Below are 24,823 nucleotides of genomic sequence, written 5' to 3'. Positions count from 1 at the left end.
GTCACTTCCTAATGTGGGCAAGAGGATTGTCTATAGTTCAATCAATGATCTAAAAGCAGTTTTGTAGGATATAATGAAGCCATGCCTGAGTTATAAGACAGAACAACCCCTGGATATGAATCAGTGGCACCAATCAGTGGGGGCACACGTGTGCACACACACGCCCATGCACACGGAGCAGCCTTGGAGACACTCCATCTGTGCTGATGGAGCAAAGTCATACCGGGGAGATGAGGAAAATGTGCCTAATACAATCAAACCACGACACCAGAGGAATGGGTAATAGGAGTCAATTGAATTTTCTGATTAGCTGAAGGTCAAACAAAAACACTTTTAATTTCAAACATCATTACTAAAAATTTCCCTAAAGCACAGGAGCCTGTTTTCCTGCCTTGCTTAGTGTCATATGCCATATTAAACATGACAAATTCATGCTTCTCTGACTGTGGATCGGGAAAGGCCTTGCTGTCCTATTCTGAATATTAGTCTATGTTTTGCAGCACAGTGGATACTGAAAATGGGGCAACTTGAGTGAATGGGAATGGACATAACCTAGCAGTCACTGACTGTGTGTGATTTGCCAACTTTCTCCAAAAAGTAATGGTAGCAAGCAAATCAGATAAATTCAGGGCTCTTGGGGTGGGGAGTCTGGTGGGCTGACAGCTGGGTGGTCTCAGACAGCTGTTTTACTGTGTAAAATAGTGACTATGATCCACAGTGACACATTGTCAAATTCTTGTGCCTGTAGCTGTGATACCTGGCCAAGTCTGTGAAGCCAATTTTATCAATGGTGAATAATGAAGATAACTAACATTCCCTTTCCCTGAGGACCATCTTATGTGACATCCATTCATTGACTCACTGAGTTCCCTAAGCACACTTTTTGCTGCATAACAGTCTTAAAAAATGAAGCAGGGATAAAATGAAGCTCTGAAGTGTTGAAGCCTTGCCCGAAATCATGCAGATGGGAAGACGCCGTGCTGGGAGCTAAGCTCGGGCCAGACTACAGAACCTGAAGGGCCCAGCAAGTCCCCTCACCCAGGAACCTGGCCCACAGCCACTTCCAGGCCCTGTTCTGTTTCTATGAGTGCTCATGGGAAAGTGCCAGGGACTTAGCGTAAATATGACTTGATTAAGTTATTCAAACTGGGATAGCCTTTTGTTGGGGACTGTAACCTGGGAGTGAAACTGGCAGTGAAGTAAGGGAGGAAACAGCCCTGGTTGTAAGAATATTTCTAGGGAAGAAGGTTCCCTGATGGGCTGGCATGGGAATCGCTGTGGTTGTGAGCCCCCCGTTGCCCTGTGGAGGTGTGGGCAGGGAAGGAGAGAGGCTGTTCAGACTGGTCATAGTCATTACAGTTTGTAAACAGCTGAGTTCTGTTCCCTCACAGCTCAGACATATGCAGGACATGAGGATGCTTAGCTAATGACCAACAGTGGGTAGCAAAGGCCAAGAGTGCGGTGGGGAGGAGAGATGGGACCACCTTCTGGAAGAACTTCTGCCCCAGGGGTCCAGGAATGTAATTAATGTTTGGGGATGCACAAAGGGTTTGTATGGCCTCATCAGGTAGTTCCTACTTTAAACTGATAGTCTGGAATATACGGTAAAATACGGTGGAATGACTGCTCTTATTTTAGTTTCTACAAACTCTTAAACGGATGGATTTCTATCTCCATTATACAAGCACTGCTGGGTAACCTTTAGAGCCATGTGAGGATCAAACGAGTGAATACTTATTAATATTATTATCATGCTTCTACTGAATTAACACTTCAGCAACAGTATAATGGCCATGCTTCTTAACAACTGCCTCTGTAAGATCTCTTGTAAGTCACAAATAATAATTATAAAGAAAATATATTAAAATAATAACAATTACATTTACAACAAATATGTTGTTTATAACGATGATAGTGTTAGCATCTCCCTCTCATATTAAACAATACCCAACACTGGATTCCTTAGGAAGCAATGCCAATACACGTTTGGACTTTTCAAAGTCTTCAGCCCATGAAGCCATTTTACTCACATTGGTTCACCACAGCCAGAATTGCTGTTCCTTGTATGGTGGGCTGCCACGCTGTGATGTCCTGAGCTTTTTCTGGCACCATGCGTCTATACTGGGTAGTCAAGTTTCCACATACCCACTCTGATTTGCAATATATTGTTCTCCAGAGCCAACAGAGGGGCCAATGGAAAGAGGCCACAGATAAGGTGGTGAACCCAAACTGAATACCTGTTGAAGGAATGGACACACAACATGGAGTGGTGGATGGATGGAAGGACAACAACAATTCCTCTACTCCAGTAAAGAGAGAGGGGCAAATGGTGAACTAAATCCCAAAGAGAAAAGACATTCATGGTAATAATAATGTTCAACAGTGAAAGAATCCAAACAAAAGGCAAATAAAAAATCTCTCGGAAGAAGACTCATTACAACCTGTTTCTTTCACGTATATACCCTTAGTAGGAATAACATACTTAAAAATCTTCAACCAACCATAGTTGTTTGCTCGTAATAAACTTGGGAATCTTGAAGCATATTATTCACTCTCAGTGTTGAAATAATACAATCTTGGAAGATGATTTGTCATTGAGGATTAAGAAAAAGAATATTGTGGTTGTATATAAGAATTTAAATAGGAATAAGGAATGTACTTTTGGGAAAGCTCTGCATAGAGAATGTTGGAGGAAATGCACTGAAAACAGGCAAGTGAGCAAGCTCCCTTGAGTCTGGGAAGGTGAGTGCAGCACATTCAGAGAGTCTATGAAGTTATTACAAGTCACAGAAAGGTATGCAATTAAAGTGTCTTCCAAAGCAAAATATCCTTCTGCATGAATTTTTATCTTGATATTTCTATGGTCTGTGTGGTCACAGGAAGTCAAAGCTATGGTGGTGGCTTAGAAGTTCTTTTCTCTCTGTCTGTAGTTTACAGGACATTGCTACAGATGGGGCAGCAGAGATCTGCACAAGCTCTTCCATGGGGTGGGGGAGCAGTTAGAAATGATAAGGCCAGAGATCTATAAGACTTTTAGACCCTAACTGACAGACTTTTAATTAAACTAGCACAGGTATGTAACTAAGACAGTGGATGAGAGGCAAGATTGTAGTCCCTTTAGTGTTACTGCTCAGTCAAGGGATAGGGACCACTCTGGCCAGGAACGGCAAGACCGTGGATGGGGTGGATGGGTAGGAGGATCTGACATTTGCTTCTGACCTGAGAGGCAGGGGTGTGTTGCAGAAAAGCCGACAGTGCTGGAAAGATGCCTCATGTCCACAGCCCAAAAGGAGCTGTCATATTCAGGGAGGTCAGAGAGCAAGAACCAGAGTTAGTGACGCCAGAGTGTCAGCAACGTGGCAGCAGTGATGTCAGTATCTGTGTCCAAAACCCACCTAACCCTACATGAACTCATCTGCCTACAGGGGGCAGGTTAGTAGCAGAAATGTGGGGAGTGGGTGCAGCCACTGGCAAATTGGCAAGTGGACATCCTAATGAAAAGCACTGCTCACAGTCACCATATTGGAAAGAGAGCCCCCACACTGTCAGATCCCCTTCTTATTCAAGAGAAACTAGAAATTAAGACTTCATTAGCAATCATCCCAGTTCAAATCCAGAAAAGATATCATTTATAATGACAACAAAGGCACAGGCTATTCAGAAATAAATTAATGAAAAATGTTAAAATGATTCTGATAAATGACTTTAAAAAAGAAAAAAATGATGATTGAATGAACAGTAGAATGCACCACCCTCTTCAGTTGACAGATTCAAATTTGGGGAACATAGAACATTTTTTCTCCAAAATCAATTTAGTATCTGAATGCAAATTTAGTTAATAATCCTGAATGGATTTAAGAAAAAATTCTGAAAGGTGATCCTAAATTTCTTCCAGAAATATACACAAATGTACAAATAAAATAATGAGGAGGGATGTTTGAAATTGTAGTATTAGGGACATTCTGGAAAAGGATAAAATAGGACCAACTGTAGGAGATATTAATCTATGGTCATGGAAACAGTATAGAAATAGTGCACTGAGAGTATGAATGAAATAGAATACATTTCAAGAATAGACGTGGATATTTAAGAGATTTTAGTAATATTATAAAACTGACACTTAAAATCAGTGGATTCAAGTACTGGTGTAATTTGCTAAATCATTAGAAGGCCTGGTACATTGTCCTCACTTTTGACATTAAAATAAATTCCAGATAATTTTTTAATTAAAAAATAAAACACTAGAAATAACCCAACATGATTTAATCTATTCAGATATTCAAGCGAGAAGAACTTTCTAAAAAGCTTTTGGAACAAAGACCAACAAGAGCAAAGGCCTAGCAACTCAGCAAGGCCAGAAACGCCCCCTGTAAAACAAAACTGACCCTCGCCCACCCTCTCTCACGGCCCTGTATTGCTCTCTGATACTTTCTATACTTTCTTCTTCCATTTAAAGTCCAGTTTCTTGGAGAAGTGCCTGCGCTGATGACTCCTCCAGGTCTCGGAGCCCTGCATCCCCCACAGCCCCACCACGGCACTGAGACAGGAGTTGCACTGCCGGTGGCTGCGTGTTTCAAACCAGTGGGCATTTTCAGCTCCTGTTTATTTGATTACCAGGTAGCTTTTGCCATGGACAAATATTTTCCTCTCAGTGGAATGTTTTCCCCCCTTAATTTTTGTTTTACTTAAATAAATTTTAAAAGCCCAGGCAGAAAGGTGTGTGTGCACATATGCACATACTCAGATACAAACAGATCTGTTTTATAAAGGCTACCTAAGTGTAGTCCTCCTCCGCCTTTTCCTCAGTTTAGACAATTAAAGGTGGGCTTTAGCCCTTGTTTTTTTGCCCCACAGACCACTCTTTCTCACTATACTCCTTTTAGTCAGTGTTCAAATCCCTCTTTAGCAAGGTTACAGCCTTCTCTGTGTTGCCTCCTCTAGTTTTCTCTCAACTGCTCTGCTATTCTTCTCTCTCTTGGTGGATTTCTCTCCTCCCATTTGCCATGTACATGGCACTTTCCCCAGGGCCTCGTCTTCAGTCCTCTGCCGGGTAGGACTGAATCGCCCCCACGGCCTCACCCACAGCTCCTCTGAGTTCCTGACTGGTGAATCCAGCTTAACAATGGACATCACCCCTCAGATGTACTGTAGACACTTCGCACTGAAAATGCCACACACAGAACCATCTCCTCGAAACCAGCTCCTCCCCTTACACTCCCCCTGCAGATCCGCTCCACGGATGGGTCACTGGAAAGTCACCCTAGCATCTCTGCGGCCTGCCGCCCCAGCCCTGCAGTCCCCCCTGCAGCAGTCACCACTTCTGCCGCCCATGTCTCTCTCCTTCTGCCCAAGGCCTCTCTGCAGGCGTGTGCCACTTGTTGTCTGGGTTACCTGGGGTGGTCCCCGAAAAATCCTTTCCCCCCAAAATATGGGCCTCCCCCAAAAAATAGTATCTTCCACTCTGCTTCCAGAATAACCAGATATTCTGCAACATAAACATGCAATTTTCTTACTTACAAATATTCCAATATATCCCTGTTTCCTTAAGGATACATTGAAGTATAAGCACACAAGGCCCATTGTGACAGAGGCCTTCTGCACCTGATATTCCCACCTATGGATCCTTTGTTCTAGCCCTACTTGTTGTTCTTCAGTCTGGCCAAGCCGCTTCATGCCATGTACTCTTATATGTCTCTTCCTCTCTGCATGAAGTGTCCACTCCCTCTTCCACAAAATAGAGAGCTAAATTCCTTTCACCTTTCAGGATTCAGTTCAAATATTTCCAGCTCTAGGAAATCCAATTTGTGTTCACCTGTTTAGCAATCCATCAACTACTCGCCATGCCTCGCCTGGCCTGGGGAGTGCAGACACCACGTCTTACCTGTCTTGGTCTCCCCAGCAGTTGATACAGTGTTTGGCATAGCAGTGCTCAATGTCTGTTGGTTGGGTAAATAAATGAATCAGTAAAGAGATGAGAGGTCTACAATTCCCCCCAGTTACTCCGCTGCCATTTTGGAAAGTTCATTCTTCGGAGTTAAGGAAATGTCAGTGCAGGTGTTGGGTAGACGGAACAGAGGTGAGGGTGTGGGGGAGACAGGCCTGGTCCTGGAGAGTGCAGGAAGGCATGGGTGAGATAGCACTGGAGAGAGAGGGAATGGAGGGGACGGGTGAAAGGAGATATTGAATGCAGTATTGAATATCAGTGAAACTGATATTAAATGCAGTAAATTAAATGGAGAACATAATATATGAAGGGAAGATCAAGTTAACACAGCAAGGGTGGAAAAGGCAGTACCAGAGACGAAGAGCTCTCACTTCATCCCTCACAGCATTTCACTTATGGCACCCGCCCTCTGGGAAGGCAGCGTCAAATTCTTGAGAGACTGGTGTTTGTGCTGTGGGTGCTCTAAGTACAAAATGGTATCTTATGGCTTCCAGATTTTAAGACTGATAGATTATTTCTCTTATGTCCCATGTCTGAGTTCTCAGGCAGCAGGATCATTCGCTGGTGGGGGGAGAGCTATTGTGGTAAACAACTCAGAGTTACTCTAATAATCTCAAAGGACAGTGGGGAATTCAATAAAACAAATAAAAGAGAAATTTCACTCAGAGAAAACCATATGTCATATAGAACCTTGTGGGGGCATTGGGGGCAATGTTACCGCCACCTCATCTAACAGTTTTATGTGAGTGTGCTGAAAATCCAAGCTCAAGTCACTTAAACACGTATGAGAACCAGGGTCCAGGCTGTGGTGCTCCAGACATGGACGGGAAGATGAAAAGCCTGACTACTGCCTCTGACAGGATCAGTGCAGCCAGGGAGCACAATGCACACGGACACGATCACGCACCATCAAGACAAGAATCAAGTGCAATTCATGCCTAGAAAGGAGAGTAGAAAATCTCTAAAAAGTGGAGGGGTCCCTGCCAAGGCATGGCAAGTGTCCTTCCTGGCAGAAAAACAGATAAAAGTACTTCAGGCGAAGGAGACTAGTGTTGGTGGCTGAGAGCGAGGCCTAATGAAGCACAGGTAAAGGGCTCCAGGGTCATCTGTCACAAGCTATTCCCCTTCAGCAGCTAAGAGGCGTAACTAAAAAGGCAGGTGGGGTGTCATTAATGATCACGAGGAAAACTGGGAGGAGGAAACTGAGGTCAGGAGATCACCACCAAAGGCACTTTATTTTAGAAGAACAAAAATATTTCAAAAGCACTAGGAAATTCTATCTCCCATGAACGAAAAGAACCCAAAATAAGTTTCACTCCAGCATTGAATACAGAATAACAGACGGCCTACTTTCAGAAATGGATTGAATTATCTAATTAGTCAGGGATTTTTTAGATAATACGAAAATGAATAAATCTGAACAATCTCTCTAGAATAGCTGTTACTCCACCCTGTTTTGTAGGGTAGAGTTAGGCTGAATTATTTAATTTGTATTTTAATTAGACTATAAAGTTCTAAAAGCCCTATCAATTTTTCCCAAAAGCATACAACTTTTCCTTTCATGAACTTTATTTGACTTAAGTAGAACAATAACTTTTTTCCAAGGCTTTTTTTGTGTGTGTTAAAATACCAAATGATATGCTGCCCCCAGAATGTTGTTGTTATTATTAATGCTGATAATAGCCCCAATAAGACATATTTACCATTATGACTCATTTTGGATTAACAGGTCATTGGCTTAAAGTCCTTTTGAAAATAAGAAGAATAAACGAACATAATTTCTACACCAGGGACAGAAGCTGCACCCTTAATGGCACCTGGTCACTAAACACAACAAAAGCAAAGATGAAACTCAAATCAGACACCAGATCACAAAGCATAGCTGACTGAAGATGCCACAAGGTGACCTTTCATTCACCGAGGGAACCAGATGTGTTTCTATGTATAATGTATATTTTTAAAAGCAATTATTTTATATATAGAATGTAATTTAGGAAAAAGAAAACTCCCTCTATCTGTAGACTTATAAACAGGAAGCACAAAGTGGTGCCTTTGCAGACATGAATCTGCAAGCATAAATGCGAAGCCTATTAACAAAAATCTTTTCCTGTCTCCTAAGCTTAAAAAAAAAAAAAACTACTTCAAGGCAGTGGTGAGCTGAAAGGGCTCAGATACAAAACGTGCACATCATCAGCCTTCTAGCAGATAAAAGTGCGCCATGCATAATAGAAAAGATAACGTTTCCTATGGAAATCTATTTTGAGATGCAACAATTAAAAGGCAACTGAGAGCTCAAAACCAAGTTCAACCAAAGAGAAACAGAGCCCAAGCAAATGTACAGAAATGGACAAAGACATTGGAGAAGGAGGAGATCTGTGTTCTACCGATACTCCAGATCAGCAAATTCATTCTGAATTCAAGCCAGTGATGTGCCATGAGGTCACTCAAGGAATCAGGCAGAAACCATCGGCCAGAAGAAATAGGAACAATATCAAAGGTAGGTGTGAGATGTGGAAGGGATGACCCTGTGAACCTTGCTGCCATGAGGCAGGATGCTCTTGCGGGCATTCTGCACCGGCTGGCTGGCTCACATGACTCTGTTTAGAAGGATATCAGCCAACAGCTGTGCCACAAGGGCTACAGCCCGAGCTGAGTCATATCTAGTAACGGTTCTGAGTTCATCCTTAGACGACATGACCAGAAGGATTTGAGAATCAATGTTGGAGACGTATCTGAATGAGTATTCCATTTCATTCCTTGACAGTAAATCTTCAGCTTTGTACAACATAAATATTGACAAAGATACACACAGGCACCCTATTTGAAAGCCTGACAGCATAATTGCATCTAATGTAGAAAAGCGGGCTCCGTGTCGGTATGCTAGGTCATTGTTTGGATCGGTAACCGATGCTTCTGAGACCCAAAGCATATTCTAGTATAACCGACAGCACAGAAATCTCCACTGATGACTTACTCATTTCAGGGTATTCATAAAGTAACGCCAGTTTGCCCATGGGATACAGATGGTTGTCCCGTTCCCATCGTGGGGTGGTCTGTTCTGCTCCCGAAACTGTGGCACCATTAGATTCATGACCCAGCTGTCAAACAGATCAAATAATAAGGCAGGATATTATCAGACCAAGGTCATAAAAGTATTCCTGACATCTCAAGCTGAACACATCATCGTCCCAAGGATTTAATTTCTTGTTTTCAGGATAAATTTCTTTTTATTGCTGCCTCCCTACCCTCAAATATTGTGAAAACTAGTCCTGACTACGTGCCTTGGTTTTACCAAAATTGTAACGACTATTACTACTTTATCTCCTACCTCCTTTTCAGGTGGGCATTTTAGCTTTTAGAAGATGCCGTCCCTCATTTGTCTTTTTTACCCCCATTTCTCTGTTATTATCCACCATGGCCTTTCCAGTCTGAAAATCGTCAGAGAAAATAATTAAAAGAAAGTAATACAGGGTCTGTGAGCCGGTGATAAGTGCTGTGGAGGAAAATAAAGGAGGGCGAGGAATGTGTGCTAGGGAGGAGTGGGGATGGGACAGTGACCTTTGAATAAGGCAAAGACGGAAGCAAAGGGGTGGGCAGAGGAGGGGCAGAGGGAACAGTGATCATAGGCCTGGAGGTCCCTCAAGCTGGACAGACAGCATGGAGACTGGTGTGGGCCACAGTGAATAGGAAATAAGTGGTGGTTTTGGGGGTGGAGCCTTAGAGGCTGCCGTGAGGATGTGGGCATTTTTCCCTTTGAAGGAATTGCGGAGCCCTGGAGGGTCACCGAGCAAAAAAGTGATACTCTAATTTGGATAGAACAGGTCCAAGACCCTAATATAAGCTGAACAAATCAAGGGCCAAAGAAGTGACATGCCACCTCAAATTCAGTGCAGAGCTTGAAAGAAACACAGCCTCGACTCGCAGCCCAATGCTCTGCCCCCTTCTGGATGCTGTCCCACAGAGCTGTCTCTAACGTTATGTTTTTTCCTCACTCAGAGGCTTGTGGGCCAACTGAATGCTTCCCCCTTTTTCAAATGGCAATTTGTCCTGAAAGGAAATCAGAGTTGGCAGTGAAACAAGGCATGGACCTGTAGCCTACAGAGCTGTTGTCCCTGAAAGCAACAGCTGGTGCGTGGTTTACTCGTGGAGTTCAGCAGAAGAGACAGAGCAACAACAGACAACTTCGCGTCTGGCAGAGCTTCGACTGACTGCACTGCACGTTTGGATGGATTTCAAATTTGGACAGTGAGGCGGCTTCTCACGAAAGGCAGGTGTATACATCATACATGCCCACACGTCTGTATGCATACACACGTAGACACACACAGAGCATATGATGTGACTTGTAAAGAGCTGCCTCTGCTTGGTTTCCCATAGCCTCTAATCTCAGCATTAACCTTTCACTGGCCATGCTCCCAGGTGTGCTTTGAGATTTCTTTGCAATGGAACATGCCCTTCGCTTCACAAACTTTCCCCACTTCTTTCAATGACATTAGGGGAACAGCAGGGAGCTCTGGGAAGTGCTGGGGATAGGGACTCGAGATAACTCTGAATCTGATTCCACAGTTCATGGCTTATTTGTTAGTTAACTTTATTTACATTCAAAATGCAATTGTTGCAGATCTCAGAAGATGATTTACACTCACTGCTATGGCAGAATGTTGCAGTTAGTAGACCCACCACTGGATCCTCTTATTCAACACGTTCTTACAATATTTCAGATATTACTGTATCACAAATGCCCATTTCTATATTTTTGATATCTGCTTTTCAGTATAATTGTCTTCCTTCTTTATTCTCTAAACCTTATGCTTTTAAAACATTTTTCTGAGAAGTGTTCCATAGGCACTTTACATATGAAAAGTTGATAAAGAGATCCTGGAGATCAAAACCACATTTAAATCCTGAGATATACTCAGCTGTGTCATATACATGGCTAGGTTTAGTCTGCTTACTTTGTTAGTTTGTTTAGTAATTTTTGTTTGAAACAACAAGACTACACTCAATAACTTTTAATACCCTATAGTGGAAAAGTATATGACAAGGAATATATATATATATATATATCACTATGCTGTACACCAAGAATTAACACAATATTGTAAGCCAACTATACTTTCAACAGAAAAAGTTGAAATAAAATTAAGAGATGAAACTTCCACTGCCCAGGGTGCTGTCAGGATGAAACGATTCAAAGCATGCCAGGTATCAGCAACCACCCTGACACAGCAAAACCCCATGTGGGATCTTCCTTTTGAGCAGCACAGGCTAACCGGCTGTGGTCACCTGTAAATAGGGTTGAAGTCACTTAGACCCTTGGCTTGGGATCACCGTGGCCACAGGGTTGGGGGTCACTGCGGCACCTACGAGAATGATGCGGCCAGCCTGCTGCTAAAGCCTCTCCCCAGGCCGCAGCCCAGAGCACTGCAGGCAGGTCTGAGGTCCGGCCGGGGGCGCGCAGCTCCACAGCCACTGGGAGCCCTGCGGTGCGGGTGGCGCTGGGACCACGCTCGTCCATCACCCTCCCTGGCACCCAGACTCGGGATTCTCCTGGGGGAATTTTTCTCTGCCTCATACTTCCTGTCTCAGCCTCTTGTGGAATCCGGTCCATGCCCCAGGGAAGAAGGGCTTTTACCCTCCGGGACCCAAATCCATCACAGTTTGGATCCAGAATGAAACTTCCATGTTAACTCACCTGGAGCTCCCTTCTTGTGCTGAACTGCCCTCCCCCGTCAATGGCATTAGGTCATATTAGAAGTCCCGACTTGCTTGTCCTTAGCTAAGACCCTGAGCCTCTTGCTCAGTCTTCCTGAGTGGAACCACTCATCTGTGGCAGAAAAGCTTGGGCTGTCGTCTACCCATCATTGTCAACGGTCTTTTGGGTTTTCTGTTGGTTTAAGGCTCTCGTGCAGGGATATCAATTTGCACATGAGAAGCACCTTTTGACATTTTAAAAAATACAGACACTGGATCCTCCCCACTCTCCAGCCAAGGCTGGAAGCTTTCTCCCTCTAGCAGGGGTTACATAATCATTTGCTTGGGAATTGATCACACATATTGGCATAATCATAGTAAATTGCCCTTTACTCTGTGCTTGCCACGTGGCATTTTCTACTTCATGTTGTCTTTGTACTTTCATTATCACATTTAATCCCTGAATTATAGATTATCACCATTTCTGTTGAGGACACCCCTACTTGCTAATCTTGAATACAATTATCTTTGATTCTCTTAATCTATTTCATTCCTGAGTTTCCTGTTCCTGAATTTAAAGAGTGAATTATGGACACATGTATTTAAGATTCTCTTATTATATTTCTCTGACTCATCCTCTAACCAAATCATATCTGGAGAAGAGAGATGTTCTCTTTTAAACATTTGCTTTTTCTTATTATATAGTAGTGCATACGCACAGTGGAAAATGTAGAAAACATATAAAGTAAGAAAATTACAGCCATACATTATCTAAACACCAAAGGACAATGCTATGTCATTTGGGGCATTTAACTATTTTTCTTAATATTTTATCATAAAATTTCCCTAGGAAAGTTGCTTAACCCTGGAATTGTACTAGCCTTTTGTCCAGTACAGAATAACATTCCCAGAAATGACCCCAACATCAAAATAGTATGTGAGGCTGGGAAGGCCACAGGGCACTCAGCTTATTCTCTGAGTCCTACAAAGAATGCTGTTGATTCACTGATGTTATGCATTCGATGCCTGTGAGTCACTCACTCACTCAGCTGGCTCGGACTGAGACCTACTTTATACCAGGTGCAGATCCAAGTGCTGGGGAAACCCCAGAGGGAGCCTGGATCACGGCATCACTCTCCTTCTTCTTTTGCTCCCAGAATCCTACTCAAGAACCCCACATGGGATTGGGGGGGTGGAGGCAGGTGAGATATAGTGAAATTCATTTCATTATGTTCCTTTAGACATATTTAAATAGCATGAAAATAGTCGCTAATTGTGATAAGTTTTCTTTTCTCTTCCTATGTATTTTTGAGGAAGTGTATAGTTTTGGTGCAGCAAGAGTAATTGATAGATCTTTGGTATGTTAGGATTTTATATGAAAAATTAAGAAGGAAACTGCACTTATACAAATAGAAGAGGCAGTGAGGAAAACACTAGCCACCCTAGAACCTGGCTACAATTCAGAATTCCTGGTTTTCAAAAAAGGGAATCATAATTCAAAATAAATTCCCTAAATATTTTAACCCATAGTAGAAATACATGGAGGCAAAGTTCAGCTCACTGGAACCTAGAACAGTGTGCTTACTTAAGCAAAAGTATAAACAGACCACAGATACTATAATGCATCCTTTACTTTAAACTAGTTCATGTGAGCAAGTTTCATTTCACATGAATTGCTCAGTACCAGTTTAGGAAATATATCCTTCTTGATTGGTAAAAATAGCTCACGGATAACCAGATTCAACAAAATTTAGTGTTCAATAATTTACTTATTTCCTTCAGGAAATGCTTTTGAGTAATCTGAGTTAAGTATTTCCTCTATTTGATCTATTTCTTTTCACAGAGAAAAGTAGTATTATTTGTGGGGGGCCACTCATGACCTGAGGACTGCCGAGCACAGAGGTTGGGCCTAAACTCCCACAGTGCAGGGAATCAGGCTCTGAGGTTGATCTCTCATGGACAATCTCTGTCCCGCCACCCCTTTGAGGAATGTGCCAGATGCATTAAGGCCTGAAGGAACATCCTGAGCTATCAAGTCACTAAGGACCTTTGGAAGGAGAGATGCAATCGGCATGCAAGTTAGCAATCTTAGCCTGAAGAACAATCACCTGAGATAATAGCACATGAGTCATGATGTTAGCTTAGAGGAACAATGCCTTAGTTTATCATCTTGGTTCCAGGAACTCTTAATCTTAGTTTTATGAGAACTGTAAACAATAATGATGTCTGTAACAATATACAAGTTAATGATTTTAGTACACGTTGTTAATGTGCCTTAAAACAATACCTTTGCCTACATGCAGGAATGTATGAGCTAATGGGTTAAGATCATATAAATTAACTGCTGGAAATAAACTCGGCGTCCACTCTTGACCTAGCGTCTTGCGGGCTAGAGTGAGACCCTCTCAACCCCACCTTTTAGTCTTGTCTTTCTTTCTCAGTCCTGCAGCACAGGTTTTCTGGACCTGATCGATTTTCGGCTGGCTCCGACAATTATTTGCACATGACCTACTTTTACTTCTCTGGAAATATCTGACTGTGAGCTCAGGGCAAGGGTTGTCTACTGCACAGTAGGGAAAAAAAGATTCATTTCACAGCGAAGATCAGAATCTTTTCTTGAGGGGCGTGGTGAGCTGGGGGACAAGGGAAATGCCTGTTTCGAGACAGACCCCAGTTATCCATACTGAAGCTGAAAGTTGAAGCCATTATGAAGAAATGTGGAAGGACACACTGACACGCAAAGGGGTTCACTCTGCAAAAACAGAAAGAAAGAAAGAAAGAAAGAAAGAAAGAAAGAAAGAAAGAAAGAAAGAAAGAAAGAAAGAAAGAAAGAAAGAAAGAAAGAAAGAAAGAAAGAAAGAAGGAAGGAAGGAAGGAAGGAAGGAAGGAAGGAAGAAAGGAAGAAAGAAAGAAAGAAAGAAAGAATAATTAATTTAACTGCCCTATAAAGAGAATGGACAGAAACTTGGTAATAAGGGAGAGAGAAGGAAGGTTAGGGAAGGGAGGAGAAACAATGAAAGGGAACTTGGATGCGGTGGGCAGAAGAGCAGGTTTCTGGAGCCTACAATGAAGGATGATAAGAAAAATGTAAAGTTTAAAAAAGTTACAAAGTTTAAAATAGTTTAAAAATTAAAAAACGAAGTAAAAAAAATAAATTTTTTATAGTGACATGGAAGATTTTAAAATGATGGAGGTTTTTTATTTCAAAATTCAAGTTGTTTGAGTTTCTCCCCCATGCTCCAAACAACAGTAAGATCTGCTTGTGTAAGTGGTTTTGGGGGACACCACAGAGAGGGGCGAGCTCTGCAGTTACGTTGGCCAGGAACAGAATGCTGGTGTGGAAGGCAAGACAGAAGAGAGATCAACAGTTTCATGAGAACAGAAACTCAAAGCCAGAAATTATCTTAAAAAGTTTAGTGTGGTAGGCAGAAAAATGTTCCGCCACAATATGTCTATGTCCTTATCCCCAGAACATTGGAAGAGGTCAGATTCCCTGGGAAAGGGGGCCTATGGTTGCAGATGTGGTTAAGGTTGCTAACCAGTCGACTCTAAGAGAGACCATCTGGATTATAGATGTGGGCCCAGTGTAATCACCAGGGCCGTTAAAGGAGGAAGAAGGAGGCAGAAGAGGGGAGAGAGGAGAGGAGATGTGACCACAGGATCAGGGTCAGAGGCACACAACCATGCTGACCTTGAGATAGAGAAAAGTGGTCACAGGCCAAGAGACGCAGGTGGCCTCTGGAAGCCACAGAAGTCAAAGATACAGGTTCCACTGGGGCCTTCAGAAACAGACGTGCCAACACTTTGACTTCAGCAGGCTTCTGCGTTCAAGAAAAATACAAGGTTATATTTGTGTTGTTTAGAGGAGACTTTTTCTTTTTTCTTCCTACTACCATGATATTTGGGGATACTAGTTAAAACAGCAACAGAAAGCGAATACAGTAAGCTCCTTGAAATGTTCAGAAATTGCAGATAACACTGGATTGTCCACTCTGATGTGGGATTGGGCTTATGTGAAAATCAAAAAGACAGTGTGACCTTTGCTAACATCTGCTTTTCTCATTTTTAGGAAGAGAACAGTAAGTCAAAACTTCTGTTGTTATTATTTTAGACAAGTGTCTCTTAAAACATTATGTAACCCTGTGCCTTAGGACCCCAAGGGAGTCTCTGTTCTTAGAAGAACATGGATTCAGAGAGATAGGGTCTTACATCTGAGTCCCACAGTGGTCTCTTATTGGCAATGAGAGCTTGGGCAAATCAGTTACCCTCTTTAAGCCACAGGATCTTCATTTACAAAAGGAAGATAAGAATAAGGATTGTTTGGGTGATTAAATTGTACACAGATACACGCACACATACATATATGTACAACATTAAATACAGTGACTAGCACATACTAGGCACTCAACAAATTTCTGTTATGGATTTTTAAATGCATATATAAAAGGAGGAGAAATTTGCAGGAAGTTGTGGGAAAACTTAGTTCATGGCCCCAAAAAGGGCCATCTCTCAATGGGCTCTGATCCGTCAGTCCCCAGTGGTGGGCTAATAAGCAGAGACTATAGCACTTGAGGATTTATGTTAAACATAAAAAAGAAGGCATTTAAACATAATTATTAAACAGCAGGTACGTTTATACTGTTGGCTGGATCATCTTATCTGGAGAGCTTTAATAAGCAGAGAGTCTCCCCTGTTCTAGAGATGGCCACGCAGGAAAATGATGTGGGTGGGTGGGCCGTTCTCACCCCAAGAACACATGACTGAGTACTCACGGAAGCAACACCTCTTGTATGTTATTCCAGATGGACTGTCCTCCCATGATTATTGTCAGCTGTGTCATCAGTTCAAGGAGACAGCCACTTGGGTCACACTGGAATATTAGAAAGAAAATCTCATTTAAATTTTAGATAGCTCTAACATGAAATAAAGTCATTATTTTATGCCTAAAAAAATCAAAGGATCAGAGAGTAAAGACACTCTTCTTTGGGCAACTAAGAGAAAACCTGAAACAGGTTAGACTGTCAGAACACAAAGCTGTATTCACACCTCTTTATTTCTGTATTTTTACAGCCAATACAACAGATGTCACGGATAAGTCACAAATCTGCCCTTAAAGAATGTGATGTAGAAACACGAGGAGTAGTAGTTGACAAACTGGAACAAGAACACCTTCATGGCTGGGTTATTCTCATAGGCAGTCTGGTCCTTGGGAGCTCTGCAGCTAGAATAAAGAAAAGGTAAGTCTGTAAATCTGTGAACGGCTTTGAAACCCTAATCAAAGCCACGGACACATGAGTTAACACGCTAAATATGTATGTGTATATATATATATATAGTATATATATATATATATACACGCAATTCACACTGTTTTATATCAGCTGTTTTGAATTTCTTAACTTATCCACTATGTTATTTCCAACTGTACACAATGTTGTAAGAGTTTCTCCCACTAAGAACGCAATATCCCACAAGGCAAAAAAAAAAAAGTCACCCGTTCCTTAAAATTTATAAGCACAACAGTATCCAATGGTCAAGAACTGTCCTCTGTCAGGTGTAATTTGAAAGAAAGCTACTTCTCAACATCCTGCTAAATAAAATTCTCTTGTCTCCCTGAACGGCAATAAGGTAGGACTATTGAAGAAGACAAACAAAACACGGGGCAACTTGCTAGAAACATTTGGGGAACATAAAACGATCATCCTCCTAGTTCAGAATTTGAATTGGTCTTAGTATTTTCAGAAGATGACCACTGAGCAGACCACTGGGAGAACCACCCAGCCACATGCAACGTGTGGGAAGCACTTAACTTAGGCCGCTAAGCCGCTGGGTGGGATACAAGCCAGAGAGAAGAAACATTTATTATAGAAGCCGCAGCTGATGAGAATGGAGCTACACTAACAGGAACAGCATGGGGGGAAGACACATAACAGTGTGATTAATTGTCCTCTCCGTAACGCGCAAGCAAATCTGCCACTGGAACCACGACCCTCTTCCACTTATTTGCAATACAGAGACTATTTACTTTCAACAATAGGGTACATTATCTAATGTAATTGAAATTATTATTAAACACTGACATATTTACACAGAGCTTGGACATTCTAAAGCGTCCTTTGTCCCTTTTACTAATGCAAAAATGGAGCTAATTCACTTCTCATATAGGCTAGAGAAAATAGGTTTGCAGTTGAAGTTAACTAAAGACTGTAATGTACTGCAATTCAAGTTCCTAAAAGATAGTCTCTGTTTTGACCTGGTTCTAAAACTTGTGTACAAATTATCTCAGCTGCAGGAGGAGCTTACCAGAGTCAGTCATCATGACTGACACGTTCTCATATATGGCGTTCAGGGTCATGAAGATGATAAAACTGATGAGGGAAGCAGTGATGGGCGTGGCCCACCTGCACAGTCAGGTACTTTTGGATTGGGTCTGTTCCACTCAGGTTCTTGGGAAGTTTTGCAGGAAATACAGTGAACAGTGAAAGTCCGTAGACAATGATCCCAATAACTGAAGCAATGGTCAACAGGACCTGACAACCCAAAAACCCAGCAGCATAAGACTCACTAATGATCGTATTTTTACACAGAAAACTTGCCCCCAACCCAGCTTAAACAGAAAACATGCATGTGTTGTAAACTTCACATAAACGTGAGAAGTGATATAAATCGCACGTAAATGCCATAAGAGACGTGAATATCAGGCATGTTAAATTTTAGTGGAGGAGGAATGAAAGATGTCAAAAAGAATGAGTGCATCCACTAATGTAACACGCTGGCAGCAGGAGCAGCTGTGTGCAGGGCATAGGGAATATATGGGAACTCCACTTTCTGTGAATTTTTCTGTAAACCTAAAACTGCACTAAAGAAGAAAGCCTATTAAGTATATTTTAATGGGTCAAAATGGGGCAACTGGTGGCATGTTCTTTTGGAGGGAAGTCTGTGATAGCAGAACAAATGAAAGTATCCCTTCTACATCTGTAGAATTACTTATGTTATGAACTAGTTGTAACCCATGAAGGGGATATGCTTCCTTTCAAGGGGGAACCTATCACTGATTCAGGGTTCAGCAGGTGCTAGCTGTCGTCTTCATTCTGAATAGAACCAGTGAAGCTGTGGACATGCCCTGAGGGAAACAGTAGAAGTGACAGCAGGTCTCTGCTGATGAAAGCTTCACATGCTTTTCACACTCCTTGAGATCTTAAAATGGCAGGTATCCCTACTCCCTGCATTTGCACAAGATTCATGTCCCTGATCCACTGTAGTTCTGACTGTGTGGACCCAAGGGCAGCGGGGGTGTCTGAAGCATAATTTGCACGTGGCTAATAGGGTTTCAGTTCCTCACTAGGCAGGTTTTTTTCTGGCCACTGAAGAATGCGCATTAAAGATCCCATTTTTAAACTGTTTTCCTTCCATCTACCTTCTTGGTCATAGTCCAGAAGCATGTACTCAGTGTCCCTGGCTGCTCCTGATGGCAGCCCCAGAGAGAAAGCTACAAAGAATGTGAATTTCAGGACTAAGTGAACCACATCATGTTATTTATAGTAACAGTGGGCCGCTGGCTTGCACCTGCAGGGGAGAGCAGTGGGAGTGTTTACAAGCACCTCCCGGAGCCACACTCCTGCATCTGGATCCCAGCTCCGAAGCTAGCTGTGGGGCCTTGTGTAAATTTCTTAACCTCAAGGGGCTTCAATCTCCTCACCCATATAATGGGGGAATAACAATAGCAATTTATAGGACTATTGTGATGAATCAATTATTTACTAATTGTGAAAAAATTTGGAACATTAACCACAGGCATGTGAAAAACTCTACCTAAGTATAAGCTATGAATATGGTGACCAAAGTCTTAAAAAGGTGTTTTTCTTAGTTTTTAAGCCATCAGTTTGTAGAGAAAGCATTTTATTTTCTCCTCTACTCTCTTTCATCATCCTTTTCTTCACAGTTAAGTCTTCATTCTTGTGAAAGGAATAACTTTTTGGTGTGTGTGTGATTAAATGTGAAAATTAGTTAAGGCTGAGAAAAATGTATTATAGAAGGTATATTAAGCCTTCCTCTCTTGTACAGCACATAAAGGCCATTTAAATAGTATGCATTTTTAAAAGTCTGCATAATAATTTTTTAATTATATATGAAGTAAACATAATAGTTAAGAATCCTTAAATGCTTACTATTGCTTCAGCACACATCTATTTTTCAAAATCCTCACAATCATCCTGTGGGGAAGGTAATATTATATCTTTTACAGATGAGGAAATAGAGCCACGTGGAGATGATGCAATTTGCCCCAAATCAAGCAACTATTCAGTGAAAGTACTGAAATTCTCAAAGAGCCCAAAGACACACTAACTGTATAGCACTGTCTCCTACATGGTCTGTAAAATCAATTCTAATTCATTTCAGAACTTTTACAAACTTGACACATTTCCATTTTTCTTCCAAGCACTTAATGGGTTCACTATTTCTTAAGAAACAGGAAAGCTTTCCATTCTCCTTCCTCAAGTTTCTTCTTATTTATCACATTTTCTGATCATAAATTTAACATTTGCTCATTAAAGAAAATTTGAAAGTACTCAGTAGTGGACAGAATTGCTGTCCTGGATCTGTCCCCAGTCTTAGAAGAGGACCCAGAACTTGCTATAGGATAAGTAACCTCTATTTTGTTTATAGTCCTGTGATTTAACCTCGATTGACCCACACTTTCTGAAGCACCAGAAGTAGATCTCAGTTGGTTTAAGACAAATAATACCCCTCATAGTATTGGCCTCGCACATGATTGGAGAATTGGCAAATAACCCAGGAAGAGCCACTATTATGTGAGGAGATACTTACTGGTGCCCATGTGAACCATAAGCTTCCTCTATTAAGAGAGGAAGCTGCCAAAAGAGACCTGTCTTGGTTTGGATGGATGATCTGGGATGCTGCGTGCCTAGAAGCAACATGCTGAGACATCTTTGGACACAGAATGAAGACAGGACAAAAGCAGCCCTTGACATCATCTGGGCTAGGGTATCTCTCCTTGACTGAAGCCAGACCTCAGACCTGAGGTTTTCATTTACAGGAACCAATAAATCCCATGCATCCCCATTTTTTGGTTGTTGTTTAAACACATTGGAGATTGATTTTGTCACCTACAATCAAAAGACTCCAAATCTGAAAATGAATAAAAAAAAATAAGAATAATGCTTTGACCTATAGACATAATTTCTTCAGAACGGTGCATTGTTTGTATATTACAAATCATTTTATATATTAATTTTATTCTCAAATCTATCATAAGCATAACACTTTGACATGTCATAAAATATTTTCATGGACACACTTTTTCATGGCTGCATACTATTCTACTTTGTGAATAGTTGGAAGAATATTTTGGCTGAGATTTTATATATGTCTGTGACTTGCATCCATAATGACTTTTCCCTGTCATTTTGAAATAATTCCTGATTAAAAGTTTTTCAAAGCTGAATTAGTGGATTAAAACATATGAATATTTTTGACTCTTGATATCAACTGTCAGACTGCTTTCTAAGAAGGCTTGAGGAGTACACCAGAAATTAACACAACATTGTAAATCAACCATACTTCACAAAAATTATCCAGTAACCTAGGCATGGGATTGGTGATCACTGACATTTCATCCTCATAAACAGAGCTGTGTCACTTGAGAGGTGGAAAACTATTTCATTTTGATGTGCACTGAGTGAATTACCATTGAAGTGTGACATCTATTTTTTCCTTTGTGAATGTGTGTTCATCTTCTCTGCCTTCTACGCTCCTGAGATATTTTGATGTTACATTTGAAGTGATCTGAACTCTCTATGTATTGAAGGAATTAGCCCCTTGTCGGATTTGTAAACAAATAACAACCTCTGGTGTTTTGTTTAAAATTAGGATGCTTATGATGCATGAAAATCTTTGTATAATTTCCTCTGAAACTTACTGTTCATCTAGAGGTTGTATACTCATCCATATTTATTTCTAGTTTTTTTTCTAATTGTGTTACTTTTTAAATGTTTCTGGAATTTATCATAATATATGGTTCACTGTATGATTTCAATCTTTTCTTTTCCCCCCAAGTAGCTAACAAGTGTTCCATTCACTGAATAACCTTTATTTATCTCCCTGATTTGTAATGCCTTCCATCTCTTATAGTAAATTATTATTGATATCAGAGCCCATATCTGGACTTCCTGCCCTACTTTCTAATCTGGCTATTCTTGAACCCAGTAAAACTCTCATTATCTTATTAATTATTATATTGCTAATATGATTTTATTCACAATAAACCCAAATGAATTTTATAACTTCTGATATTTTGGAGATATGATCTTTTAATCTAGAATCATGTGATTAAAGCATCTTTTATATCTTTCAGTAGTTTACTTTTATTTTTTGATAGTTCCTACTATTCTTTTGTTAGGCTATTCTTAGACATTTTACCTAGGTTGTTACACTTGGAAAATTTTAGAAATCTTAATGCCTCCATCTGGTCTCTTAATCAGACCCTGGAGAATCCTAAACCACTGATCTGATTTGAACAAATGAGGTGAAAAGAATTGGGGGAAGCACTGTGAGCAGAAGAGACTGTGGAACCTCCAGAGTGGCGCCCTGCGTTGGCTCAGATTTTCTCTGGAAAAAGTTTTCTCTATGAGACTACATAGTTCCCAACTTGACTTTCAGTTTTCTCAGCATTTCACATTAGATTTTAAAAGTCTGTGGTAGGTTCTTACCAAGAAAAAGAGCACTTGCACAAAGGGTTATATGTATACACTTTCCCCAGGTGGTAAATGGAACACGCTCTTCTTCCTTATTAAAAAAACAAATTTAGTCAATCAAGGGATTACACCAATAAAATGCTATTTCTCCTTACTGGTCACTAAATCCTAAACATAAAAAGAATAATAATAATTTTCAGACATTGCCTCCTTGTTTGTAAATGCATGGGTTTTTTTCCTGTTTTTCTTTTTCCTTTTCTTTTCTGTTAACGATGTCAAACACACAACAAAATATGTACAGTGTTCGTTTTAATACTATTTTTTGAAAATGCACATGTGAACAGTAAATTGTCCCTGCCATGGTCTGAGCACCTGACGAGGCCAAGCTGTAAAGCTCTATTCCTTAGCTTGCCTTTGATTTCAGAAGTGACGGTAGTTACAGCTTAGAGTCTGTGCAGGACAGAAAGTATCACAGGTGTCTGCAGCTAAATGGTCTCCACTGTGTGTTTCTTGGTTGAGCTTTATGTGTTAATTAGCTACAACTATGAAGTTTAAGAGTTTCCATTTTAGAGTTTATATTTAGAATTTTTTAACAGATGAAATCAGTTAGACTCAAGATTTAACTGGATTATAAAACCAGATATAGTATAATAATAGCTGTAACTAAGTACATGGCCCTTCCTCTGTGCCAGGAAGCCTTCCAAGTAGATTCTGTACATTACTTCGACCCGTCCTTACCACTGTCATGAAGAAGCAACTCTCTTATTCTTATTTTATAGGAAACTATGGCACAGAGAAGTTAAGTTGTCCAAGATCACTCAGGAAGCAAGCTGCTGTGTTCAAATATGAATTTAGGCAACTTCATTCCCAAGATCTCACTACCACAACGCTGGCCTCTCTAAACAATGGAGCATGCTTTCTCAAGTAAAGTAAAATACTTCAAATAAAAAACTAAAAAAAAATAAGGCAATTTTTTAAATAAGGAAGAATGATAAAGTTAAATGAGTCTTCATCTTCAATTTTTCAACAAGCATGTTCCAATGAAAATTTAAACTAATTAGCTGGCAATTTTAAATTTAAACTTGGTAGTTTAAATGACCAAAAAACTTTTCTTCAGTATTTTTTGTATGCTGCCAATATGATAAGTTTTTTGTTTTTCAGGACTCAAAAGCATTATGAACATCTAATTTTGTCTAAGATTCAGCTTTCATCTCTGAATGTACAGTCTTTCACCAACATATGCTTTTACCCCCATCTTCAGTTGTAAACAATGGGAACAATTCATAATGGGGATTATTAGAAGCTTATTACATTGTAAAAGACAAATGTCACTTTCTATTGGTAGCTGAACCTCATTTTTTTCCATTTATAAAAGAGGATTTTGACCTGCTTTCTCCATATCTTTTCAATGCCAACATTATGTAGATCTGTGATTCATTTATTAAATCTATATTTGGAGACATTTTCAGATGCTCCTAATAAAAGCATTTTTTCCAAGTGTTATTCATGCTCATAACCTTCTGTCCTGCTGCTGCTGACTGCAAGAACAAACAGCTCTAAATTATCTCAGCTGATGGAAAGAAGCAATAATACAAATGACTCAAAAATCATCTTTTCATAGCTCTAGAATGTTGATACAAAGATATACAGTTTTATTTTTTTAATTTTGCAGCAGGAGTGGCAGCAATAAATTTACATTTCCAATTATGTAACATGACTAGCTCAAACACTGCTCAAACACTGATGGCACCTCAACAAATGTTTCCCTGCTTATTCTACCCTTTCTCTGACTTTAGGATGAGAGCCATGCTTCTTTGTGCACATCCCAACAGGAAGGGGTAGCAGTGACTGGGACTTAGTTCAAGACAAAGGGGCACTTAGTCTACGATGAAAACGAGGCCGCATGTGAAAAAATGGGAGTCAACTATAAAAACCAATTTGTCTTTCCTTTTACAACTATGTCATTGTAGCTAATTTATATTTTGCATTTTTTTTTGGTGTTATGAAAGGATACAAATCAATGCCTCTTATACACTTATACCAGTCTTTTTCTTTTCCCCCTTTTTACTGTTATTATGAAGGAAGGGCCTCACTTCTCTTCTGTGTCCACCATTCCAGGCAGTGCTCCTTCACCTTGGCTGCACATTAGAATAACCAGAGGAGCTTTAAAAACTTCCCTATGCCAGAATGCACCCCAGGCCACTAAGTACCATCAGAGTTTGCAGTGATGGAATCCAGGCACCAACATTTTTTAAGGTCCCCTGGTGATTCCAACATGCAGCCAAGGCTGACAAGTCCAGAAGTAAACAGACTAAAGTGCATCTAAACAGCACCCGCTCTTCCTGGGTAATCTCATCTATCTCCACGTGGGGACACCGCGCCTCCTATTCTGGTCGGACTTGTTCTTCCTGCTCAACCGTGTCCCATTTGTACTCAAGTTCTGCCTGGCGCTGCTTTCAGAACTCCAATA

General features: G+C 40.8%; 1 long non-coding RNA gene across 1 annotated transcript in view; it reads right to left on the bottom strand.

Annotated features, from left to right (window-relative positions):
* Window positions 1–2,060: 2,060 nt before the first annotated feature.
* Window positions 2,061–24,823, bottom strand: part of LOC140693424 (uncharacterized) — a 36,876-nt gene continuing 14,113 nt past the window's right edge. The window contains exons 3-6 of the long non-coding RNA XR_012069192.1: window positions 16,411–16,508; window positions 15,330–15,459; window positions 8,919–9,042; window positions 2,061–2,237 (exon numbers count right to left, since the gene is read on the bottom strand). This is a non-coding gene — a long non-coding RNA (uncharacterized lncRNA). The remainder of the gene's footprint in view (window positions 2,238–8,918; window positions 9,043–15,329; window positions 15,460–16,410; window positions 16,509–24,823) is intronic.

Source organism: Vicugna pacos, unplaced genomic scaffold (assembly GCF_048564905.1).
Source record: "Vicugna pacos unplaced genomic scaffold, VicPac4 scaffold_19, whole genome shotgun sequence".
In the NCBI taxonomy this organism is placed as follows: Eukaryota; Metazoa; Chordata; class Mammalia; order Artiodactyla; family Camelidae; genus Vicugna; species Vicugna pacos.
The sequence above is the reverse complement of the archived record's forward strand: the minus strand, read 5'-3'. Positions and strand labels throughout refer to the sequence as shown.